The 12,272-nt window shown below is 36.6% G+C and overlaps 1 protein-coding gene across 8 annotated transcripts in view; it reads left to right on the top strand.

Moving 5' to 3' along the window:
- The window catches only part of tns2a (tensin 2a), an 85,661-nt gene that overhangs the window by 24,771 nt on the left and 48,618 nt on the right, over positions 1 to 12,272 (top strand). The gene's annotated exons all lie outside the window — the stretch shown is intronic.

Genomic DNA, 12,272 nt, shown 5'->3' with positions numbered 1-12,272 from the left:
TGTTGCTTGAGTATCATGTAGGAATTGGTCTGGGTTTGTGGGTGATCATCCCCCAGCCAACTCGATTATTGACGTTTTGATTTTTAAAGTACTAGAAACCCGGACTTGAGTAAAAGCACAAGTGCTCTATCAAAAAAGTGACTTGAGTAGAAGTTGAAGTGCTCTTTAAGCACCGCACTTAAGTAGAAGTACTAAAGTATTCAACATTTTTTGTACTTAAGTATTGCAAGTAGTTTATTTTAAAATTCACTACTTAAGTACTAAAAGTACAAGTATTGTGTCATGTAATTATTAAAGAAAGCAGTCAAAAGTTTGAACTAGCAATCAAATAAGGCGCTTTGGTGGGATACAAATTTGTTTTGGCGGCCGCCAAAAAAATGTCATTGCAGGACAACCCCTGCATTAGTTGTCAATGTGTGTGTCAATCGATACCATTACCCTATAAAACTGGTGTGTGATTTAGGCAGCATGAAAGCCAACTTGCAACGAATGATTCGTAAAATTTTTAAAATTGTAACGAGTAACTAGCAGAACATAAAAAAAATATTAAAGTAAAAGTGTTAAACTCATCGAAAATATCTACTGAAGTAAAAGTAGAAGTATGAGGAAAAAACAATACTCTATTAGAGTACAGATACAGCATTTAAGTAGTTCTACTTCGTTACTATACATCTCTGATTATTGATTTTTCTCATTTATGTTTCCTCAACTTCTGTCATGACTCATCTACTAACAGCATATCTATGATGCTTAAAGGACCTTTCACACCAAAGACAATAACTATAAGAAGTTGAGATGACACTTCAGTTTCTAAATACACTGTAAAAATGAATATGAAGAGTTCAGATGCAAAAACCTCTAAATGCCATTTGAAATTTTCTTCTTTAATGATGATTTTTATCAAACTTGTATATTTAAGTTCAGTAATTTCACTTAAAAAACAATTAATAGGTAATCATCATTGTCTTTTAAGTGAAATCACTGAACTTAAATATACAAGCTTGATAAAAATGACCATTCTAGAAGAAAATTTCAAATGGCACTTAGAGGCTTTTGCATCTGAACTCTTCATATGCTTTATCTAATCAATAGAATTGTGGCAACAGATTACAATCAATATATAAATTAGAATTGAGTAATAATTAATCAAATTATTCCTTAAATGTTAACCATTTAAAATGAGTAAAGTTTACACCAAAAAAATTAACGAAAATATCTCACTAACAGACAGACGTCAAAGATTAATTAAGAACTCTTTATTTTATATTGCCAACATTGATGACACCTGATGTTAACAAGCAGAATCACTGAGGAAGAAAACGGTAAGTTTAAGTTTAAAACCGATCACCATAATGGTGGCTTCGATTTATGTTTTTTTGGTTGTTGTTGTGAGTTTTACTCAAGGAATTCATTTGATTAATTATTACTCAATTCTAATTTGTTAAAGTTATTTAATTAATAACATGGCTTGTAATCTGTTGCCACATTTTTTTGATTCAATAAAGCATATTCATTTTTACAGTTTGGCATATTTAATATAATAAATAGTCTATTTAAGTGATTTTTTTAAAGTGGGGCCATTGTTTAAAATCCCCAGCCAATATAAATATCCCAGGCTCCTCCAGGACAACAGCTGGCAGCAGATGGTGTTTATCAGGACTGGTTTTTTGCGCTTTTGATTTAAGACAAATTCTATAAATATCCGTCATTGTTTGGATGAATTGTTCACTTGAGTCGTACTGCAGAGATGAGCTGGCTGTGTCTGGTCTGTAACCAGTAAACATAGTTTAACCACCACTAGTGTAGCCTACAGTGACGGTGACCAAAAGTCTCAGACCTCAGTGGTCTGGTAATGTTTTTTTCTTTTACCCACTTACATGGAAAACCCCGGTTCTGTTTTCCCGAAATGCATTTCCTGAAAACAGAGATGAAAGTGAATTATTGTCAGTACTGCTCTCTTTGTTTGTGTGACTGTCTGGTGTGATACACCCTCGTCTACAACCTTTAAACCACAGGATATAACCTCCAGCCCACTAACAAGCGGTTGACTCATATTCAACTTGCTTTTAGCAATGAAGATCAAGCGACAAGCTTGCGAATCAAGCAAGATCAAATTGACTCTGCATGACATCACTGCTCAATTTGCTTAATTGACTGAATGTTGACATTGTCATGTTCAGATCACGCCTGTAGAGGATGTTATGAAGTTTCAGGCTGTAAAGTAGAGATTATCTGTTGAAGTCTAGCCCATGTCGAAAAGACTCTCAAGGCTCTATTCCAAAACCTAGTGTGCTGCCTACCTTTGTGAAAAAGAAGTACACTTTAGCATACTTTTAAAAAGAGTACTTATTAGAGAAATAATATACTATAAAAGTGCGAACTGAATATAAATGTGCTCTGAAATGGAAACATGCTTTTTTGGCCCACTCAAAGTGATAGTTCACCCAAAATTTCATCTTTCATCATTTACTCACCTGAGTTCATCAACTGTTTACTTACAGTACCAAACAGTTGATGGCCTCCATTGACTGCCATTGTAGGGAAAAAAGGTCAATGGGGTACATCAACTGTTTTGTTAAAAACATTCTTCAAAAGATTATCTTTTGTGCATTATTGTTAAATAAATATTTAAATATATAAATATTTAAATTAGAGTATTTCACCCAGTATTTGTACGTGCAATGGATTTGTATGCCTACCATAGCGTCACCCCTTGAACTCAGCTACAAGTTAACCACAAACTCTTTCAAGACAATTGCGAGACAATTGCTTGGCAAGTGAAGTTGCTATGTATGTTGAGCGTTCCAAATCCCTTACTTTTGAGTGTGCTGTTTTACCACATCAAATCAAAACTCCTCGCATCCTGTGAACGGCAAGGTCTTATCTATGTGCCAGAGTGGAAAATTCTGCCCATGGAGAAAAAGACTTGTAGAAGGAGGGGAAAACATATTTAGAGGGGCCAGAGAGGGGAAAAAAAGAGAGTAGCCCGTCAGATTCATTTCTGCCACTTTTCAAGGAAAGAGTATCCTGTTTCTTCCTATTGTGTTGGTCATGGTACTGTAGAAGTGGGATATGAACTGATATAAATGAGGGAAGTGAATGGGTGGGCTCTTCCAGTAAATCTCTCACTTCATCACCCCTCTTTATAAGCTCATCAATGCCATGTGTTTCCCAAGCTTCCCCCAGGCCTGTGTGTGGATATATGATTCTAAGTGTGTGTGTCTCAGCTTTGTCCAAAGCAGTGCTAGTTTCGTTTTGCATCATTTAGAGGTTGGCGCTCTGATTCAAAGGTCTGGATAACATCCGACTCCTAATGTTGGTTAACGAGGAGAGGTATATGCCAAAAACCTACACTAACATTACTTACAGGGTATATAACCATGATAATATCAACTGCTAATAGTCTAGGACGTGGTGTCATGCCATTTAAGCTGTAGACATCTCAAAACATGGGGCTTTTTCTGTCCTCCAATTGCGAGACTCGTGTGTTTGACTTGTATCCGTAATTTTAAAGAACTGGAACGTGATTCCAATAGCAAAATGAACTCTGGCCTGAAGCTACAGCTGATGTGTTGACAGATACTATATGAAAAGATCAAGCTGATGATTCATTAAGCAAACATCAAGCTGACATTGTGCACAGTGTGAGTTTAAAGGGTCACTCCACCTCTGGAAAGATGAATGTGTATTTAAAATGGGTGATTTATTTAGAAGAAATGTGAAATTATTTTTGAAAATGGAGCTTTCTAGACTGAGAAAAGGCAGAAGATGTATTTTTGGCTTATGTGGATGAAAGACAACAACTCCCAGAATGCATTGCTTCGCTGCTCTAGGAGGCCACGCCTTCCGGTAACCGCGCAGTAGTTAAACAACAAGTCTAGGCTACTAGCGAGTCTCTGTGATGAGTCTGCCCCAAAATGTGTTTCGAGATCGCCCAAAATGTCTGCGATTCGGCTTTTGCGATCTACAGTCGCCATTCATCATGTTTACTGTGGCGAGCAGGACGAGTGAGGGCCGCGAGAGAGCGGCGCGAGGCCGGTGGCGTGATTACCGATGAGCGACACCTGTGAGACGTAAGTTACCGGTCTCGTATCTCTCACAGAGGAGCAGGAATTTTCTTAGCAATGTTAAAACGCACATCAACCGATCACTTGTTTAGCGTTAATGTAAACACTACATTCAGATTCACCAATCACAATGAATTCAGTTAGATTGAAACAAAAACTGTAACTTACATGTAAACAATGCATGGTGACCGCAGAAAGCAAAAACTGAATCCCCGACATCGACAGCCGGACATGTCCGGGAAAAAGAGGACGGTAACCCCTAAAGTTACTACTCAGCTTTCTCCACAGAACAAGAGCCTGCTAGCTTAGCTTACAAAACAAGATGGCTGACACTATGTGTAATCCCAATCCTCCATAATGCATCAGCCTGCATGTTCAGTACCTTCGTACATATTTTCAAAAAGTTTCTACCGGTGAAATCAGACGCACTGCCACTGATCTGTGATAGGTCTGTTAGCGCATTAGGTCCAACCCCCAATGGGTGGGTTTGAAAGGGTGGGAACTAGTGCTTGTAGTCTTTACAGAAATCCCCCCTCTCCTACAATAACGTTAAATGACGATTTTTGTGTCATTGTAGGAGGAAGTGAAAAAGGTAAATAGCAGATTTCTCTCATCTCAGGGGAAAATGAGAGAGTGTTGCACGACCATTCAATACTGGGTTTCTAACAATGGAAAGATTAATGCAAATGGGTGGAATGTTCCTTTAAACACGTTTTTAAGCCTCAGTGCGTTTTATTTTTTTGTCACAATATTGCATTGATGCTTCAGGCCTCCATTAAAGTGTTTATGCTGTTCTAAAAGTTCGTAATTTTATTTTTATAGCATCCATGAAGGATTGTATAAACAATGATAACTAGCAGAGGTGGGATTTTTCCATTGCTCGGATCTGCTGATTGTGTTCTGTTAATTGTTTAGTTTTATTTATATTTGGATGGAATACATTTACTTCGGTTTATTCATATCTTACCTTTTTGATAGGCTGCTTTACTCTGGAGAGTTGTGATTCCTGTTTAATTTGGCAATAGGACAATAGAAGGGGTGAGCTAATATTGAGACTCCTATTAGAGAGACTAATGGAGTCTAATAGTTCATTAGAAGATGATTACAGCTCAGACTGGTTTATGTATACATCGTGTCTGCTGCATGCGTTTGGAGAGTAGGCCTGTCTCCATGTAGGGAATCAATCCAAATAAAAAGATGTAATCATATTGTGTGTGAAAGCAGACCTCTGTGTATTCCCAGCCTATCCCGTGGGATCTGCTTAGAGCTGACTGTGTTAACACGCTCACAGCTGCTCGAGGATTGAGAACATGTTAACATACACACAATCACTGTGAAATAAGGAGAGATGCTTTAGATTGGACAATGCTGTCAGAGGATATGTACACTTATATCTCAATCGCTAATTTTCTGGTTTGGTTAAAAAATACTTGTATATTATGACCTTTTTAGCAATTTAAGTTATTTAGGTGCTTCGGTATGATAATCTACGGAGCAGTTTTGTCTGCAAACGCATTTACTCCTGTCCCTCTGTCAGTAAATGTCTATTTTGGATGTATTTTGTTGAGCATCGGACGCAACATGACTCTGATGCTCAGCGATACATATTCATAAACATTATTATTATTATTAGTAGTAATAATAATAATAATAAGTATAATTATTGTTGTAATAATTACAATTACAATGCAATGATTAATAATAATAATGTATTTTAATAATAATAAAATAACACACAAATTATGATGTTATTGTTATAAATTAATAATAATTATTACTTATTTATTTTCTACATGTTTATTTTCAATTTTCAATAATAATAATTATTATTATATAGATGACCATTATTTTTATACAGTTAATAATTATTATTTTTATTATTAAAACGATTAATCGCAATTAATCGCATCCAAAATAAAATTTTGTGTTTACATAATATATGTGGGTGCACTGTGTATAATTATTTTGTGTATATATATATATATATATGTGTGTGTGTGTGTGTGTGTGTATTTTTAAGAAAAAAATATTATTTGTATATAAAATATTTATATTTATATATAATATAAATTATATATAAATCTATATACAGTATATACATGAAAATATTTCTTATATATATATATATATATATATTTGTCCAGACATGATGATGCTCATTAGATTCTCATTACTGTAAACTGAAGATTGTACAATATTCATAATCACATTCATAATATGGCATATGATTTAAACTAATATATCATTCTTATTTTCACATTACAGTTTATTTCACATTTGTTTGCATTACAGTAATGGGAATGGGTCTTTATTTTCATGAAACCTTGATGGTCCTAAAACAGGCTATAATTGATAAACTTGAAATATGATCATGACACATTCTTGACATGTTTCCTGAGATGTGCACTCACTATTGAAGGCTGTTTCTGCTTCTCCTGAGACCTCTGCATTCAGCTCGGACTAATCACAATAATTACACTGTTTACACCCGAGCCCACCGTCCACCCACGCATCCCTCCATCTCTCCCCCTCCTTTCTCCATTTCCTCTGCCCTCATGTTCATCTCCACCCTTCTTGTATAGACTCCTTGTTACATATCCTTCTGCTCCTCCTCTCTCCGTCCACGTTTTTATCTCTACATGCATCTCCAGACCCCAACACACACACGTGTACACACAGCAACAAGGGACATTTCCTCTCTGCCTCCGAGGAACTCTTTAAAAAGCCTCACACCTCTACGAACAGGAAACGAGTGTGGAGCGGATGGAGCAGCTGCTACTGGGATGACCGAATCAAATCAGTCCAGGAACTTCCTAGATGCTGAGCCTAAGCAAAGCACTCAAAACCTCCCATAAAAATACAAAATCCCGTTCTCGTTAGGTAAATCTGCTACACACACACAATTGTCAAGATATTTTTGAAAGAATTGAAAATTCAGTAAAATGTGAGATAACAGTTTTCTATTTGAATATATTTTAAAATGTAATTAATTCCTGTGATGCAAAGTTGTATTTTCAGCATCATTACTCCAGTATTCAGTGTCACATGATGCTTCAGCAATCATTCTAATATGATGATTTGATGCTCAAGAAACATTTCTGATTATTATCAATGAATGCTTAAAACAGTTGTGCTGTTTCATTTGTAGTGGTGTCCGTAAGCATAGTGGATGTTATGGAGTGCACTCATTCATGTGCAACTGATGTTTAAGTTTTATAAGCTCAAAGTTTAAGTTTTATAAGCTCAAAGTTTAAGTTTTATAAGCTCAAATGGTCGCCTTGCTCTGTTCTGTGATCGTGACTCTCCTTTTTGAACTCCTTTATCAAAATGAACGAATCTTTTTTCGTGTCATTTGGTTCATTCAACAAACGAAATGAACAAGTTGACTCGGGAGAAGATTTGTTCATTTTGATGAACGAGTTCGAACAGGAGAGTCACGAACGCGCATCACAGAACCAAGCAAGGCGAGCATTTGAGCTTATAAAAGTTAAAATTTGTTATTTTCTTTTAATGAGTGATCGTTTCGCTTGATAAGACCCTTATTCATCGTCTGGAATCGTTTAAAGCCCTTGAACAGTTTGCAGTTTGCACGGAAACTGTCTTTTGGACCTTGAACCATTTGGTTCCCTTTGAAGTCCATTATATGGAGAAAAATGTTGGAAAGTTTTCATCAAAAACCTTCATTTCTGTTCAATGAAGAAAGAATGACATGGACATCTTGGATGACATGGGGGTGAGTAAATTATCAGCAAAAGTTTTTTTTTTTTTTTAACTGAACTACTCCTTTAAGTAAGAGTAAGATGACGGCAAAGATAATCTCAATAAAAAAATAAATAAATGAAAAAGGGTAAATGAGCTGCACAATAATATAAAGACCAATCGCTAATATAAACCAATGTGGTACTGATATATTTTGTGTTTTACTTCTTTAAACATGCTGTGTAAAGTTGCTGTTTAACCGTCTTATTACGAGCATAATAAATGAGTTATGAGCTCAGCCGTGTTTTGTTTGGAGCTTTGATTCGGTAGAGCCACCTTACGGTCAAAACACATCCCTGTCATATTAAAAAAAGCCTCCTGTGGTATTACACTTGGCACGTGGACTCGCCCCTCACCCTTGACGTCCCATTACACGTGGGAACATGTTCCTCTGGGCTTTCTGCAGAACACAGGGGCACAGAACAGGGGCCTGCTGTTAGCACAGACAGATGGAGGGAGGGGAAGAAAGCATAATGGATAAATAGAGGAATCGAGGGATGAAAGGCTGCTGCAGGAGTCGTGCGTGAGATTTGGTCTCGCAGATGGAGCTCTGAGTTTGTTCTGGCGGCAGGCCGGCCGGTCTGAGGGAGGTGGAGAGGATTGGCATTTTGTTAAATGAGAGAAAAATGAAAAGCGGAAAGTGTGGATTGGATAAGGAGAAAGAACGTCAGAGCGAGTGATGGAGGGAGAGAAAGAAGGTTACATACTGGAAGAAACAAAAGAGCGCTGGCGTGGAGAGAAGGAAAAAGATTAGCGAGAGGAAAGAGAGAAGTATTTTGGATTCAAATGGAACGATCAGGCTTGTGCGGAAACAAATATTTACCATGGTGACCACCGAAATAGCATAGTTACTGCACTTATTAGTGGTTATATCTCATACTTGGGGATCTGAACAAACCCCTAATCCTGCAAATTAAATTTTGGCGTGTAGCTCGTCCTGCACTATTTGTGCTAAGGACATGAGTGATGCATAAAATCTCATTTTGGAGAGTAAGATGTGATATTACTTCTCTCAGCAGATAGACTTACATTTTTTTGTTGTTGGACAATGAAACAGCTGAAAAAATCCCAAAGGCACACATACATCTATACTTGAGCTTTTTTGATGAGGTCTGTAAGTAATCATCAAGAAAATCCTAACCATCACCTACAGTAGTAACGTGATTAAAACAACCCATTTAGTAGTGGCTGCATAGCAACGCCCTGGCAACCACCCATTCGCAGTTATGTGTGCTGCACGTTTTACAGAGAACAGCTTAGAGAGAAAATGCTGGCTATTTCTGAAATGGAGCAGTTTTAAATTTATCGGGACAATAGTTTACTGTATTAATTCATGTTTTAGCGTACCTCAAGGGCATCCAAGATGTAGGTGTCCTTGTTTCCACAGTATTTTCAATTTTGATATTTTTAGGTCAAACCGTTCTTGTCTGTCAGTCATATAATGGAGGTCTATGGGGTTTCCCTCAAAGAGCATGCACAGAGAAGTCCAAATTAAATATGATTTAATGAGTCGTAAATGTTAGTACACATTGATGGCCTAAGACACGAAACGAGCGGTTTGTGTGAGAAAACGAACAATATATATTTAGTTTTTACCTCTTGTAATCACAGTCACGTCCAAGTTGTCTGCGCAAGTGCTGGAAAGCGCCGGAAGTGATCTCTTCCGCGGTTGCGAAAAAAATTCAACGTTGTCTGTTGATATATCGAAATCGTCTTCCATTGTGATTTCCTGTATATCTAAATATGTTTAGATCTTCACAGTGTGAGGACGATCCTCTTGTTTGGTTACATTATTAAGTCTGAATCGAGCTTGAATTGGTTTAAAATTGACGGGACATTTCACAACACAACACACCTGGCCAGCTAACCAATCATAGCACATTTCTTATTTCGGGGCTTCTTCATCGAAATGGGAAATAAACGACACATTTGAGTCAGCATTCTAGTACACCCCAAAAACAAAATCAAGACTTCGTAAAAGCTATAATAGGACCCCTTTAAAAAGGGCCCCACACCTTGGATTTAGGTGAATTACATTTTTGTAAAGGAAGACCAAAATACAGTTACAGAGGAAGAGAAAGGATGAACGAGCAGTGTATGAAAACATGAACAGGATGGATGAGGAAATGTTTATGGAATGACTGACATGCAGAGGGAAAAAAGGAATATATGGATGGAAGCAGGGGGAGAGTTACCAGAGGAAGCGGGAAAATGTTCCCAGGGAATTAAAAGGAAAATGAAAAAGCTACAGGGGCTTTGAAGAAGAAACATCTGCTCGTGGCGACAGACTTTAAGAGAGTGTGAGGGTCAGTAATTGCTGATGTCTTTAACACAGTCGCAGTGATATCTTTTACACCTGGTAAAAATAGTTACACTGCGTTTCACCTAACACTCCTCTTCCCTCACAGGATTACGGGCAGGTTGTGCAGCCCTCTGTGTGTGGGGAGAGACGCAGCGCGATTTCTTGTCTTTGAATACCGTGGGGAAGATGTCTTTTTCCACCGGAGTGAAATATTATCCTTGAATTCTGTCCGCACGGCGTTTTGAGACATAATCGTTCACTTTCTTCAAATGTGACGGCAGCTTTTTTCGCCAAGAAAAGAGGAAACTTGATATCATAATGGGATCCCACCTAGCAACACACAAAAACACTGATGAGAACAAACACTGGCTATTGGGATAATAGTGTACTGCACTGTATCACACTGGAGACCGCCTTATAGTGCATTTTTAAATGAAAGACTTTTGGCTGTCGGATCAAATAATGAGTCAAGAAAGAAATGTTAAAAAATCTCTGCTGATAAATCAGATTCATTCATCAAACTGGAAATAGAACAGTAAAAAAGTTTACTCTAAAAAAATGCTGGGTTGTTTTAACCCAACTTTGGGTCAAATATGGACAAACCCAGCCATTGGGTTACATTTTTTTTATTACATTTTAAACCATGTTTGGGTTTGTCCATATTTGACCCAAAGTTGGGTTAAAACAACCCAGCATTTTGCAATGTTACTAAATGTATTATGTTTTTCAAAAAAAAAAAAAAATATATATATATATATATATATATATATATATATATATATATATATATATATTAAGCAGCACAAGTGTTTTCAACATTGATATTAGAATGATTTCTGAGGGATCATGAGGGAAATTTCAACTTTTTCAAGTTCTTCTGAATTATAATAATGTCACAATGTTCCTGTTTTTACTGTATTTTTAATCAAATAAATGCAGGCTTATTGAGCATTAAGAAACCTATTTCAAATTAAAAAAAAAGAAAATTTTACACACCCTAAACTTTTGAAGACTAGTGTACTTATCACATGACCTCATCATTGCTTGTGTAGTTCAGTGATGTCTGGTTATCATCCTGAAATAAAAATATTTATCAAATTGTGTAAAATTATATTTTGGCAGTCTGATCGAGTAATACTGTAAGCTAAGAAGCAGAAAATTGGATCTATTCATCTAACTGGAAATCGAAGGTTAAGTTACAGTAAAATTAGTGTCACTTACACTGATTGTGTATTGTATGCTACATATTTTGGTAATCCAGGTGTTCAATTCATAATGAAAAAGCTGTAAATATGAGTAAGAGCATCACACTACTAATCACTCGCTGTGTACATCTAATCAAGAGAGTGTTTGATTGGATACAATTAAGGACACGCCCACAAGTCCAGGATGAGTCATCAGTATTTTTGGTCCAATTTTGGTCAATTTTAAATCGGATAACTTTTGGGCAATGCTAGCATATGTATGACTCCAGTCCAAACAGCCACAAAACTCCCATTTTGATTTGATTTGGTTTTAAAGGAGTAGTTCACTTTAAAAAAAAAAAAAAAAAAAATTGCTGATAATTTACTCACCCCCATGTCATCCAAGATGTCCATGTCTTTCTTTCTTCAGTCGAAAAATAAATTAAGGTTTTTGATGAAAACATTCCACGATTTTCTCCATATAATGGACTTCATTGGGAACCAAACGGTTCAAGGTCCAAATGAGAGTTTCAGTGCAGCTTCAAAGGGCTTTAAACGACACTAGACGCTCATTTCAAAGATAAATAAAAAAGTTTAATTTTTATAAGCACAAATGTTCGCCTTGCTCTGTTCTGTGAACTAGCGCTCGTGACTCTCCTGTTCAAACTCGTTCAAACCAATTCATGACTCGAATTGGTCCTAGATAAGACCCATATTCATCGTCTGGTGTCGTTTCAAGCCCTTTGAAGCTGCACTGAAACTCTCTTTTGAACCTTGAACCGTTTGGTTCCCAATGAAGTCCATTATATAAAGAAAATCCTGGAATGTTTTCATCAAAAACCTTAATTTCTTTTCAACTGAAGAAAGAAAGACATGGACATCTTGGATGACATGGGGGTGAGTAAATTATCAGCAAAAGTTTTTTTAAAAGTGAACTGCTCCTTTAAGGAAACACAGACG

The sequence above is a fragment of the Pimephales promelas genome, chromosome 20 (assembly GCF_988280905.1).
Source record: "Pimephales promelas chromosome 20, fPimPro1.hap1.1, whole genome shotgun sequence".
Lineage (NCBI taxonomy): Eukaryota > Metazoa > Chordata > Actinopteri > Cypriniformes > Leuciscidae > Pimephales > Pimephales promelas.
Note: the sequence above shows the minus strand (reverse complement) of the source record. Positions and strands in the feature narration are given on the sequence as shown.